Source organism: Dermochelys coriacea, chromosome 4, assembly GCF_009764565.3.
Source record: "Dermochelys coriacea isolate rDerCor1 chromosome 4, rDerCor1.pri.v4, whole genome shotgun sequence".
Lineage (NCBI taxonomy): Eukaryota > Metazoa > Chordata > Testudines > Dermochelyidae > Dermochelys > Dermochelys coriacea.
Window position 1 is genome coordinate 3,445,081 of NC_050071.1, and position 13,855 is coordinate 3,458,935.

Sequence of the window (13,855 nt, forward strand, 5' to 3'; positions counted from 1 at the left end):
TGACAACGCTTCCTCAGCTCTCGTCCCCTAATGCCCCTAATCTTCTTGCGCTACACTGAAGACATCTTCATTATCTGGAACCATGGAAAAGAAGCCATTGAGGAATTCCACCATGATTTCAACAATTTCCATCCCACCATCAACCTCAGCCTAGACCAGTCCACACAAGAGATCCACTTCCTGGACCCTACAGTGCTAATAAGCGATGGTCACATAAACACCCTCCTATATAGGAAACCTACGGACGACTATGCCTACCTACATATGCAAAGCTGTAGGTAGGCATAGCGGTCAGTAGGTTTCCGATATAAGGTGGTGTTTATGTGACATTAGCTTATTAGTATCATAGTGTCCAGGAAGTGGATCCAACGCATCATCAAGGATCTACAACCAGTCACTCTCACAGATCTTAGGAGACAGGCCAGTCCTTGCTTACAGACAGCCCCCCAATCTGAAGCAAATACTCACCAGCAACCACACACCACACAACAGAACCACTAACCCAGGAACCTATCCTTGCAACAAAGCCCGTTGCCAACTCTCTCCACATATCTATTCAGGGGACACCATCATAGGGCCTAATCACATCAGCCACACTGTCAGAGGCTCATTCACCTGCGCATCTACCAATGTGATATATGCCATCATGTGCCAACAATGCCCCTCTGCCATGTACATTGGCCAAACTGGACAGTCTCTACGTAAAAGAATGAATGGACACAAATCAGACGTCAAGAATGATAACATTCAAAAACCATTCGGAGAACACTTCATTCTCTTTGGTCACTCGATTGCAGACCTAAGAGTGGTAATTCGTCAACAAAAAAATTTCAAAACCAGACTCCAAGGAGAGACTGCTGAATTGGAATTAATTTGCAAACTGGATATATTTAATTTAGGCTTGAATAAAGCCTGGGAGTGGATGTGTCATTACACAAAGTAAAACTATTTCCCCTTGAATAATCCCCCCGTTCCTCAGACGTTCTTCTCAACTGCTGGAAATGGCCCACCTTGATTATCAATACAAAAGTTTCACCCCCCCGCCCCCGGCTGGTAATAGCTCGCTTTTCCGTATCACTCACATTACAATGTGTATGGTAACACCCATTGTTTCATGTTCTCTGTGTACATACATCTCCCCACTGTATTTTCCACTGAATGCATGCGATGAAGTGAGCTGTAGGTCACGAAAGCTTATGCTCAAATAAATTCGTTAGTCTCTAAGGTACTCCTTTTCGCGGCTATAGATTAACACGGCTACTACTCTGAAACCTATCAGAATGCATACACCCAATGGAGGCAAAGTTAATTCTGGCAGTTTTTTAACTTGACTTTGCAACATTATTTTTAACATAGTTTTTTTGTGTGTAATATTATTTACATGATTTAAAACCTTCAGCTTTGATCGAAATAAGACAATTTCTTTCTTCATCTATTTCACTGTGAAACTGCTATTTTACCTGCATTCATGATCTGATCATTTTCTGTATTTAAATTTAAAATTATTACCACCTTAGTATATGGTCATATGCAGTGTTTTCAAAAGCACATCTTGTTATACAAAAGAACAGGATGCTATCAAAGATGTGTGTGAGTAACAGGATGATGTTATACAATAATTCATCCACTATAGGTCATGTATTTTTTTTAAAAAAAATTCTTTATTATCAGTATTTGGAGACTATAATTTACAATAAAATAATTAAGTGGCCTGTTTTTCAAAGGTGGTGAATGTCATTCAGGTAAGAAGAATGGATGTAAAAATGAAAAATTAAAGAACTCTTATCGTTATTGGTGAAGCATCTCATCTTAAAAAGTAAGTGAAGCTCCAGATTAAAATGTCCTTGACTTTCACCATTTTGAGTAGCACTTTAAATTGCTGGTCCATGTATAAAGGATTAATAAGTAATTAAAAGATATTTAAACAGATGGCCCATTTATTGTTATAAAGTCCAAGAGCACAATAGGGTTTTTTAAACTATGGCTTATAACTATATATAACACGTTCTGCTGCTAGGCTTAAAAGCATCTATACTACCACTATACAAATCATGTGCTTAATAAACCTATTAATTATTTATTAACCCTTTATAAACTATTTATAAAGGCAATATTCTGTATGACTCATTTGTGCTTTTTTGCTTCATCAGAAGCCTTATTTTAAATCTTCCAATAAAATTTAACATAACTAAATGATTCCAACTCAGAATCCCTTTTGGTGACATTCATGCTCTCTGTGGCTTTGATTATCCCTTTTATGAGATATGTCCCTCTCCATTCATAATATGCTCTGAAGAAGCAAACTCTGAAAGTCAGCATATTTTTCTTTCTTAACGTAAACATTGATTTCTTTGCAACAGTTTCAGAAGCCGTTTTTCTTTATTTTTAATATGTTCTTTTACTAGCAGATGAGAAATTTGAAACATTGAGCCTAATGCTGACCTCACACAACGTTTACACCACTGTCAACCGATTGAGATTGAATCTCACTTATACCACATTGGCCTTCACATTAGTGGCCCTTTTACAGTGACATAGTGGTGAGGCCTCAGCACAAATGAAAATCAGGCTCATCGATTTAAGTGGAGTTATTCCTGATATAGCTTCGCAGAAGTGAGATAAAAATTTGGGCCCAATTTGTTCATGGGAAAGATTAATTTACCAGATGTTCGTTGTTATGTTCATGGCATACACACAGAGAAGATAGGGGAAAAACATCAGATATTTGTTTAGGAACGCTGCACCATAACATTACCTCTATTCTTAGAGTCCAGAATCACCACACACAGTAAAGAGAGAGAGAGAGAGAGAGAAGGTAGACTGCTCCCTACAACAAAAAGGCACAATTCTTCCCTCTTTGTTCCAGGCTGGTTCTTTCCAGATTAATAGAACAAGGAGTAATGGTCTCAAGTTGCAGTGGGGAAAATTTAGGTTTGATATTAGGAAAAACTCTTTCACTAGAAGGGTGGTGAAACACTGGAATGGGTTACCTAGGGAGGTGGTAGAATCTCCTTCCTCAGAGGTTTTTAAGGTCAGGCTTGAGAAAGCCCTGGCTGGGATGATTTAGTTGGGGATTTGGTCCTGCTTTGAGCAGGGGGTTGGACTAGAGGACCTCCTGAGGTCCCTTCCAACCTGATATTCCATGATTCTATGAGTCTCTGCATATTTCCTCCCAGAACTGTTACCCTGCCAGCAGAATCAGAAAACCTCTTATCTATTAAATTGACAGCCTACTATTACAACACTGTTTTCAAATCCACCACTAATCTACTGAAAGCATAATTTTTTTTGTTGAGTCACAAAGATAAAGTCTTGGTGGAACTATGATTTTTATTCTTTAAGGAGTGGTTTTCAAAACTACCAAGGTTTGGCCTAACGCTGTTCCCTTTCAAGGAACTGAAGAAGATAAGGCATAAAGGACTAGATTTTACTGCTTACCTCTGTGTCATTTTAAATACAGACTTAGCCAAAAGCCCTCATAGAAAACAGGACTAATACATAGCAATACTGAAAGCCTGTATGACAATAGAACACACTATGCCCTAGTTCAGAGCCATGAAGCAGAATATATAGCTGCTAATGGGTTTTGGTGTTGGGCATCAGTAGAATATTATAGTCCTGTCCTTGAATATTAATTCTACTCCTTTGGGGAGTAGATGCTCACTGAAGGCTAGGAGACGGTAATAAATTTTGTGCTATCAGTTCTGTACTCTTTGAAGTTCTTACAGAAAACAAAATGGACTTTGCTTTCAATGACTTTATTGAACACTAAAATGCAAATGTTAGATAATACTTTAACCCTAAAGCTTCTGTTCTTTTTTTAGGGAGGAAAAGAATATTGTACATTTTAAAGATGTACTTTATCTACATCACCTTTCATTGGTAAATTCACCTGCTGACCTTAAATCCCCGTGAAATTTCAGTAGCTACACTGTTCTTCTTCCGTTGTTGTCCTTAGCTGTTGTACATCTGGGGATTCTCCAAGTAAAAAAATCTCTGTAGACATGCAATACTGTTGTTATGGGTCATTAGTGCATCTCCGCTGGAGGGCATGATTATATCTGACTATAAGCAAGAAGCATCTTTAATGGAGCCATCTGGTCTTCCCATCAATAAAAATGCCGCAAAACACAAATTTTCATATAAAAGGAAATGTAAGTGTACAGTACTCTTAGGTTCAAAGAAAACCTTCTGAATGTGCACCACTGCCAGGCTGCCTGACTGTGTCTGAAGTAGGTAGACTGAAAATGGGACTTTCAAGAAGGAGTACGGGAATGAGGTGCCCAGCTCCTCTTGGAAGCCTATAGGAGTTGGGCACCTTTCAAAAGCGGTCCTGAAAAAATAGCTGAACGAGAGGGGTAATGTGGCCCAATTTATCTCTGAGTGAGCTGTTAATGCTGAGACCCAATGATGCTAATTGAAATGTCCACATTAGTAATATCAGAAACCGCCAATATCATGTGCTTACATTGCTCCTGGATGCAGTAGTGAGTGAAGGCAGTAGAGAGCTGAGAGTCTCCCACCAATGGTGATCACATTGGAGTGACATCCTTTCTTTTCGCTGACTCCTAGTGCATTGTTCACTTTGCCGCTCTGTGTTCCCACCTGCTCAGGAGAAGGGACAAAAGGGAGGATGTTACAACTAGAGAAAGAAGCCATTCCTAACATAACATAAGAATATAAGAATGGCCATAGTGTGCGGTGAGGTCTGATACAGCAACATTTTCCTGTACTTGAGCCTGTGAAACAGCAGGAGTGTATCCAATAAAGTACATAATTCCATAAGAATACCCATACTGGGTCAGACCAAAGGGACTGAACCATAATGTACAAAGTATACACTGGCAGAGCTTCATCAGTCATTAAATATAGTATTTATTCAACAGAATTATGGCTGAATTAGGCTGCACTTCAGAAAAGGAAGTGAAACATCCTTATCCAGTTGCAAGTGTGGGAAAACTGAGGTAGAAACAATTACATAAGAATATTAGAACGGTCATACTGGGTCATCTAGCTCAGTCTCCTGTCTTCTGACAGTGGTCAATGCCAGATACCCCAGAGAGAATGATCAGAACAGCTAATTATCAAGTAATCCATCCACTGTCGCCCATTCCAGTCTCCTAGCAAACAAAGGCTAGGGACACGATTCCTGTCCACCCTGTCTAACAGCCATTGATTGACTTATCCTGTATTAATTTATCTAGATCTTTTTTTTAACCCTGTTGTAGTCTTTGTCTTCACAACATACCCTGGCAAAGAGTTTAACAGACTGCATTGTGTGAAGAAATAATTCATTTTGTTTGTTTTAAATCTGCTCCCCATTGAGTTCATTTTGTGACCCATAGTTCCTCTGTTATGAGGAGCAAATAACACGCCCTTATTTACTCTCTCCACACCAGTCATGATTGTATAGACCTCTGTCATATCCCCCCTCAGTCATCTCTTTTCCAAGCTGAAAAGTCCCAGTTCTTATTAATCTCTCCTTATAAGGAAGCCGTTTCATACCTCTAATCATTTTTGTTGCCCTTTTCCTAACCTTTTCCAATTCCAATATATGGTCTTTGAGACAGGGTGACCGCATGTGCATGCAGAATTCAAGATGTGGGAATACAATGGATTTATACAGAGGTAATGTGACATTTTCTGTCCTATTATCGATCCCTTGCTTAATAATTCCCAACATTCTGATCTTTTTTTTGATTGCTTCTGCCAATTGAGTGGATGTTTTCAATGTTTTCAATGAGTCCAAGATTTTTTTCTTGAGTGGTAACAGCTAATTTAGATCCCATCCTTTTATATGTATAGGTGGGATTATGTTTTCCATTGTGCATTATTTTGCATTTATCAAACATTCCTGGTTTTCCTCCTTGCAGCTTTTTAGGCAAAAAGATTCTTACCCCCAACAATCAGGCAGGCACAGACAATAGTGAAGGGGGTTTATTCACGCTACCGGGAAGACTGACAAACAGCTTCAAAGATACGATGCCACAGTGGACAATTATATACATGCTCTTATCAATTAATTTGCATTCTCTGTACATACAGAGACAGACATTTTTATAAGTTAAGAGAGAATCCTGAACAAAGATAAAATAAGAAGAATACATACATATAGAGGTCATCGTAATTGAATGAAATGTCTATGGCTACCTTGAGGGGAAGGAGGCGGGATGGGGAGGTTACGTATGAGTGCTTACAGATATCCGGTGATTGCCTTTTGAATTACTGAAACAATCCTGCTTCGTCTGATGATTCTGTCTTAGCTGTTAGCTATATTTCAACTCTTTCCTTACAATTCCCTCCTTTTGACAAATCGAACTTTTAAGTGAGATAAAGTCAATACTTTAATATGCATGATCTGTTTTAGGGTTGCCCAAATGATATGGGAGTGGGAGAGGGGAATTGGGGACGGGGGTAAAGGTAGGAAACATAGTATGATATTTAAATGTGTCTAAAATACCAACACCTGACAAGACAGGCTAGTAACACAAATATAGAAGTGAGAGCAACTTCTTATTTGGACTGTTGTCCACTAAGAAATGGGGTTGTAGAAGGCACTATGAACAGGATCGTCCAGTGGGGTGATGATTTGATTGGAGAGCTAGACTTTGAATGCGACTTTTGGTGACGTGGTTATGAACAGTGGTAAACGCAGATGGAGCAGCCAGGATCACTTTGAGAAGTAGCTCCTTGCCTAGTTGAACTGGTATATTGTCCACATATATATTATATACACCGAGGAGTTGTTGTCATTGCAGTGAACACACGGCCGGGGAGGTGCACATCACCTAGGGTAAATAAGTCAGTAATTTTCAGGCACACTGACGTATTTACCTGGCACTGTAATGTGGATAAGCTAAGTGTCTGGTTTCTTTACACATTCGCCGCTGCCTCCTGTAGGGAGTTGCACATACTGGCCAGCTTTGAAACATGTACCAAGATCAGATCTCAGGAGGCTGCATCATGTATATTTGCCAGGAGGATTAACGTGGGGAGTCACAGTTGTTACCTAAAAGGATACAATATAAACAAAATAAATTTAATTAATTAATGTATTATTTATTATTTATTTTAATTCCGGTTTTATGGACCCATGTTGGAATTCCTTGCACTGTAACAAAGGTATTTGTATGGGCCAATGCCATATTCGGGCTGGAGTATTTGACTGAAGTAGCCTGGGGTTGTATGTCTTTGTTCACCCTCCTGTATGTGCTCCCAAGAGGGGGTTTCTGGAGGGTCCCTGACTTAAGAGGGTGCATTTCCACAAGAACCAGTATGCCTTGCTGAAGCAAAGAGTGCATAATGTTAACTACTGCTTCCTTTTCTCAGATTTGAGAGGGGTATTGCTTGGTAGTTGGAGGGAGTTAACTGGTAACCTGGGAGGATGGGCAGAGATGAGCAGGCACCAAACTGCAAAACAGCTTACTCTTTGCCCAAACAGCGGGTAACCTGGAACATAAGTCTTGAAAAGGCTGAGATGTATTCCTCATAAGAGCCACAGATTCAACAGTTGCAACAGAAGAGAGGGATGTAGCATTGCGGAGGGGGATGGTATGAGTACGCATACATTTATCAGTAACTGTACTCTAAGTAAGAGGGAGTCCATGCCCATAAGAGCTCCCTCTGCATTTGGTGCTACGTAAATGGATTGGGTCCAAAAGAATAGATTAGATATTACAAGAACAGGGTAGCTTTTATAAGCCGTGAGTTGCACACCTCACACCACTAAAATAGTGGGGATGGGGAGGTCAGTAATTGTCCATGACAATTGTGCATGTAAGTGTGGCCTCGAGGGATTTAGATCTGCATCAGCAGTATTGACTTGCCATTTCCTCTTTGCTTAGTTGTGACTAAGGGTTGGCAGCTGGTTGAAATACCGGTTGGTACCGGTTGCCCAGGGCTACTCGGCTTGAGAATCCAGCTTCCCACTGTCCGGTTTCCCCACATACAAAACACTGTGAGGTAGGGGGAGTGTGGGGATGGGACCAGGATCAGATTGAAAGGGTAGTGAGGTACTGCAGGGATTCAACTGTCTGTGATTTTGTCCCTGACTAGGCTCTTGGGACTTGCACCTGTCATTCTTTTGGGTATGCCCAAGACATCCACAATTATATCAGGCTAAATTACTTTTTGCTGTAACTACAGAAACGTGAGTAGCCTTGCTCCTTATCTCTGTAGCTTGTCTGCCTTTGCATTCAGAGGCCCACATACAGATGGATTCATAATAATACTCTGGGTTCACTCCCAAATTAAGGGCTCTTTGCAGGTTGCAGTTAAAACCTTCCTTTAACATCTTTAAAAATGCCTGATAGGTTTTCTTTGGGTCTGCAATGCCTATATTGCTGGAATACGTCTCCCACTTTCTCTCACAATATTGAGAGGCAGACTCGTCCTTGCCTTGTTCACAGCCCACAATAAGTTCCCAATTATCTGCTCCATTCCCCAAGGCTTCTTGAACTGCTTCCTTAAGGTGAGGGTCATATCATTTTCAGATTCAAGTTTAACAGAGGCCCAAACGTCCTTCTGTAGGGATCTTGGCCCATGGTAGATCAGGGGCATTTAGCTTTTGTTAAGATGTAAAGATCTCTGGGATGTAATGTATAGGTGGTAACCATCGGGTTTATTCTTTTCCAGAATATCAAATTTAGGTTTTTGGGCTTTAGATCAGGGAGATCTTTCACTAAGCTCCTCATTTCCTTTGTGCTGAGAGGAGAGCACTTATAAGTATTATGAGCCACTCTGTTTTCACCTGTCCCTGACCATCGAGTGATCACTTGGACAGGGGCCAAAGGAGCATTGACGCTTAATTTTGTGTAAAAAGTGGGGGGAGGACAAGGAGGGGGCTAATTATCTTGCTGTTCCCTTGTGTATGCCAGGTTTCAATTCTGAATGTGTTTCTTAAGGTGTTTCCAATTAATTACATTTTGGTCTTTATCAGTATCGCTGCTTGAGTCAGGGTCAGTGAAATTACCCTTCTATTTTATGCTAGCAAGAATACAACAGGCAGAGGGGTTGGGTTTTTTAGTTTTTCTTTTAGAGCCTTGTTTTCTGCTTCAAGCTGACTTAGCTTGTGGTTGAAATCTGCCTTTTGATTCAGCTCTGACGAAGAGATTTTTGGAGTTTTCCCAACTCTTCTAATTTTCTTTCACATTCGCAAAATATTATTACGAGCCCTTTCCCGAATCTTCCTTTAGTCTTACCAGACCACCACAACTCGCTATTCATTGTACTCATACCTTCATTCCATCCATCTTTTGAACCATCTCATGTTTCCCTTTTATAAAAATCAATGAATCTCCCTCCCGTCGAGGGCATCACAGATATTTCCTGGGGTCAATCAACGAGTATCCCTCCTTTAGAAGGTATCATACGTGCACCCTGGGGCACGCCAATGAATCTCTTCCCCCTCCCGCCCCCGGTGGAGGGTATCGTTGACGCATTCTGGGGCAATTCATAAGACATTTTATCCCAGCTTCCTGAAACCCACTTCGGTGGCTCTTCAGGGGAGACACACTGAGCACACCCTTGTCCTTCCTCCACTGCAGCACACGCCCTAGTGCTCAGTGTCTGGCAGTGCAGCCTTCGACTCCAGTGATCTCTGCACTGCAAAAATCTTGGCCTCAGACACAGTCCCGTTCAATCCTATTGCATGTGGTTCATATTTAAAAAGGGTTCGGAGGGGTCCCTCAGGGAGTCCCAAACCAAGGTGCGCGCTAAAGGTGGTCAATAAAAAGGTACTTACCTCTATGCCTGGTTGTGAGAAACTGTCCAAATATTCCCAATCACATCCTGCTCACTGCACCAAAACTCTTCGGCAAAAAGATTCTTTTTCCCAAGAATCAGGCAAGTACAGACAATACTGAAGCGGGAAGACTGTACCGGGAAGACTGAGAAGCATTTTTGAAGATACGATACCATAGTGGCCAGTTATATATATTATCTTATCAATTCATTTGCATTTATGTGTATATACAGAGACAGACATGGTTACAAGTGAAGGGAGAAGCCTGAACAAAGATAAAAATAAGAAGAGCACATACATACAGAGGGAAGGAGGCGGGATGGGGGGGCGGTAGGGATGAGTGCTTTTGGATATCCGGGGGTTGTGAAGGGAGGGTTAGCAGTGTTCTAAGAACTGAGATACTGGGCAGGCATTGACCACATAAGCTTATCAGTTGTTTACAGTTGTCAGTGCCTTTTGAGTTATTGAAACATTCCTGCTTCGTCTTCCGATTCTGTCTTAGCTGTTAGCTAAATTTTAACTCTTTCCTGATAAGCTGAAACGAAGACCAGAAACAATAATAATCCTAATGGAGATTGCTTCATGTTTTCCACTAAATGCAGACTAATGCAACAATTATTTTCCTAAGTAAAATATTAGCTACTGCGGAAAGATTCTGTTTTACCCCTTGTGGTTAAATGAAGGAGGAGGAGTAACTCCCTTTTATGGACATCCAGCCAGTAACTATAAAATCCCTGTTAGCAGCTGTTCTCTAATTGCTCTACCTGTAAAGGGTTAAAAAGTTTCACTGCTATGCAAAGGTGAAACAAAGTGGTTGGGCACCTGGCCAGAAGAACCAGTGGGAAGGCTAGAACTTTTTAAAATTGAACGAAGAGTCTTTAGTCTGTCTGTTGTTGTTCTCGGGGAGAGACAGATATGGAGCAGTTATGCTGTGAGAAACTTGAGCCAGGTGTGCAAAATCATCAGTATTATACCTATTAAAAACCCATTAAACCCATTAAAAACCCCAGATGTGTAGGTAGATCAGAAAATGTCTAGGAACATGCAATTAAGTTTATTTATTTCTTTATGGCTTGTGGATTCCTCTGTACTAACCTGAGGTGCTTTTGTTTTGCATGTAAACTGTAAGCTGGACCTGAAGATAGCTATTCTTGTAATTGATCTTTTAAAATCTAGCAATAGCCTGCGTTTCCAGATGTATTATCTTTCCTTTTTTATGAATAAAATTTACCTTTTTAAGAACAGAATTGGATTTTTGTGTCTTAAGAGGTTTGTGCATATGTTGTTTAATTAGCTTGTGTAAACAGCTGATTTCCTTTTTTCCTTTCTTTCTCAGCTCTTCCCCAGAGGGAGAGGGTGAAAGGGCTTGAGGCTAACCCACAGGGAGAAATTCCCATGTGCACCTTCCTGGTCTCTCACAGGGGTGCTGAATTTGCATGCTGGCAGCCTCTACCCATCCAAGGTCAGAGAAAAGCTGTAATCTTGGGAGTTTAATATAAGCCTGAAGTGGCCAGTATTAATATTTCGATTCCTTGTGGGGCCCCACCTTTTTTATTCGAAGTACCAGAGTGAGGAATTAGCCTTGACATCCTTGAACAGGCAGCAGTGGGATTTCTGCTATGGACCAAAGGCAGATTATGGCCCTATTGTTGTAGCCCAGCCCCACAAACTATGATACAGAAATTTCATTCAGCCCTCTCCTCTGTATTAATGAGTGATAAGAAAGTCCCTGTCATGTTTTCTTGCTTAAATACCTTTCAAAGTTTAAGATGGAGGGAGCTGACTGATAAGGAATTTTAGGGAGCGTATCAATTAAAGGGCATTAATATTCCTCCAGAGAATGAGATTAAAATTATTCCATGGGGCAAACAACAGCTATATATTGAGAAGGTTGATTCAAAATGTATTTTGTACATTATGAGTGAATACTGATTTCATTAGACAGCAGGCAGTAATCTGCTGGACTGGTATGATCCCAGGGAAAGAAAATTGCTACATATTCCCTTTAATTGCCAAAGTCTTGTAATTTGGATTTTTACTTGTTTTGTTTTGATCACATCTTGCTATTGCATCAGAGTAAGTTGGCATGTTTCGTTTCCATGATTCCTGAATGTGGTATAATTTGCAACGTGCTTCAAAACAGTGAGAGATACTGGCTGTCTGATATAATCAGAGCACCTCCTGGTCTTGTGAAGCGGTTTGCAGCTCCATCATAATCGTACCTTACTTTTAGATTGTGACGATTCACCGCCAGCATTTCAATCATAAACTCATCAACATTTGCGCCACTCCACGTAGCCAGATTGTCCTTCGGAGAGTCTCTCTACTGCAGAATAATGGGATGTTGGTCAATGTTAGGATCTGCGTCTGGTGTTTTCTGGCATTCAAGTTTCCTTGGATCGTGGGGAGAGGGAGTTGGTTCCGTTGCTTAAGCTCTGATTGCTTCATTGATATTCTCTAGTGGCTTGATCGTGTCCTTGGCTTCAGCTCTGTGTAAGGGGTGGTCCGTGGGTGTTTTGTCCCCTGGTGAGCAGACATTGTGACTTTAGGACAGTGGTTTTCAGCCACAGGCAGAATGTGGCCCAATTAGCACATAGCTGTGGCCCAGCTCTGTACTAAAAAATTGAAGATTTGCCAGTTTCGTCTGCGGTTGTGGGGCTGGCTGAGGGGGAGACAGTGTCAGGCAGCCCTGCTGAAGCACTGCTGAAAGCAGCGGACCAGTGAGTGCCACAAGAGGGCAAGGGACAGCAGAGTGGGTCTCTGGGAAGATTTCGGCGGGGGGGGACTCATGGCACTGAGGGGGAGGGTAGCGAAGAGCAACATAGGTGCGAGAATTAGGGGTATACCGGAGTGCTGCAGCACCCCAGATTTTACGTGGGGCTCCGCTCCTGACCCCACCTCAGTGGCGAGGTCTCTGGGTGGGAGGTGCTGGGCATGGGGGTCTGTGCCGGGGGATAGCGGGAAGAGAAGGGGTCTGTGTGGTTCTCAACCCTCATATGCGGCCCACAGTGCTCTATGGCATCTCTGTTGCACTGGAGAGGAAGTAATTTATGACATATATTGCCAGGGCGCAGCACAGCCAGCCAGCTCCACTGACTCACATATTGGGGAAGGCCGGAGCCTTAGCCTGGCTTCAGCTGCTCCCTCCCCCTTGGCCCTGAGTAGCACCTATCTGGAGAAACCTAACGGCTGAAAGCTGTGTGTGCATTTGCGTGTAATTCTACTCACCCCTATTGCTCTGCAGGCCTGCATTGGGGTGGGCACAATACGGTTCTGTCTATTTTTAAATATATGTGTCATTTTAAGGTGTGGGTCTGTTATTAGTGGCCTGATCCTGTCAAGGAGCAGTTCAGCCCATGCTGACAGGTGGTCCTCCCGTTTCACTTGGATTTGTCCCTACTTACCCAGATCTGTTGACACTGAGGAGAGATTGACAGTTGTCCCATTGTGTATGTTGTACGACTGTGTGAATTGAGCAGATGAAGAAGAGACCACATCATTCCTTCCCACTGATAACATAATCAGGATTTCATGGGGAACTGCGACTGTTTCAAACTGGAAACAAACCATCCCGATGTGCAGGCAGAATAGCAAATATGGCAGGTGAAGAGCTTGGTTTAACAGAGAAATCTTCGGTGAGCTTAAACTCAAAAAGGAGGCTTACAGGAAATGGAAATTTGGACAAAATACAAGGGAGGAGTATGCTAGAGCATGTAGGGGTATAATCAGCAAAGCCAATTGGAGTTGCAGCTAGCAAAAATGTGAAGAGTAACAGGAAGGGTTTCTACGGGAATGTTATCAACAAGAAGCAGGTCAGGGAAAGTGTGGGACAATGTATACCTTCAAACCAGCGGCACTGCTGGCATGGCCCCACAGTATGCCAACAGTTTTATGTCTGACCTAGAAAAATGCTTCCAGAGCTCATGTGCCCTAATGCCCCTACTCTCCTTGTGCTACATTGATGATATCTTCATCATATGGACCCATGGAAAAGAAGCCCTTGATGAATTCCACCATGATTTCAACAATTTCCATCCCAGCAACCTCAGCCTGGACCAATCCACATAGGAGATCCACTTCCTGGACACTACGGTGCTAATAAGCGATGGTCAC

General features: G+C 41.9%; 1 long non-coding RNA gene across 1 annotated transcript; it reads right to left on the minus strand.

Annotated features, from left to right (window-relative positions):
• Positions 1-3,836: 3,836 nt before the first annotated feature.
• Positions 3,837-10,218, minus strand: LOC119854807. The gene is made up of 3 exons (XR_005292638.2): positions 9,743-10,218; positions 6,835-7,009; positions 3,837-4,605 (listed from the first exon to the last, which is right to left on the minus strand). It is a non-coding gene; the product is annotated as an uncharacterized LOC119854807 (long non-coding RNA).
• Between the last annotated feature and the right edge of the window lie 3,637 nt (positions 10,219-13,855).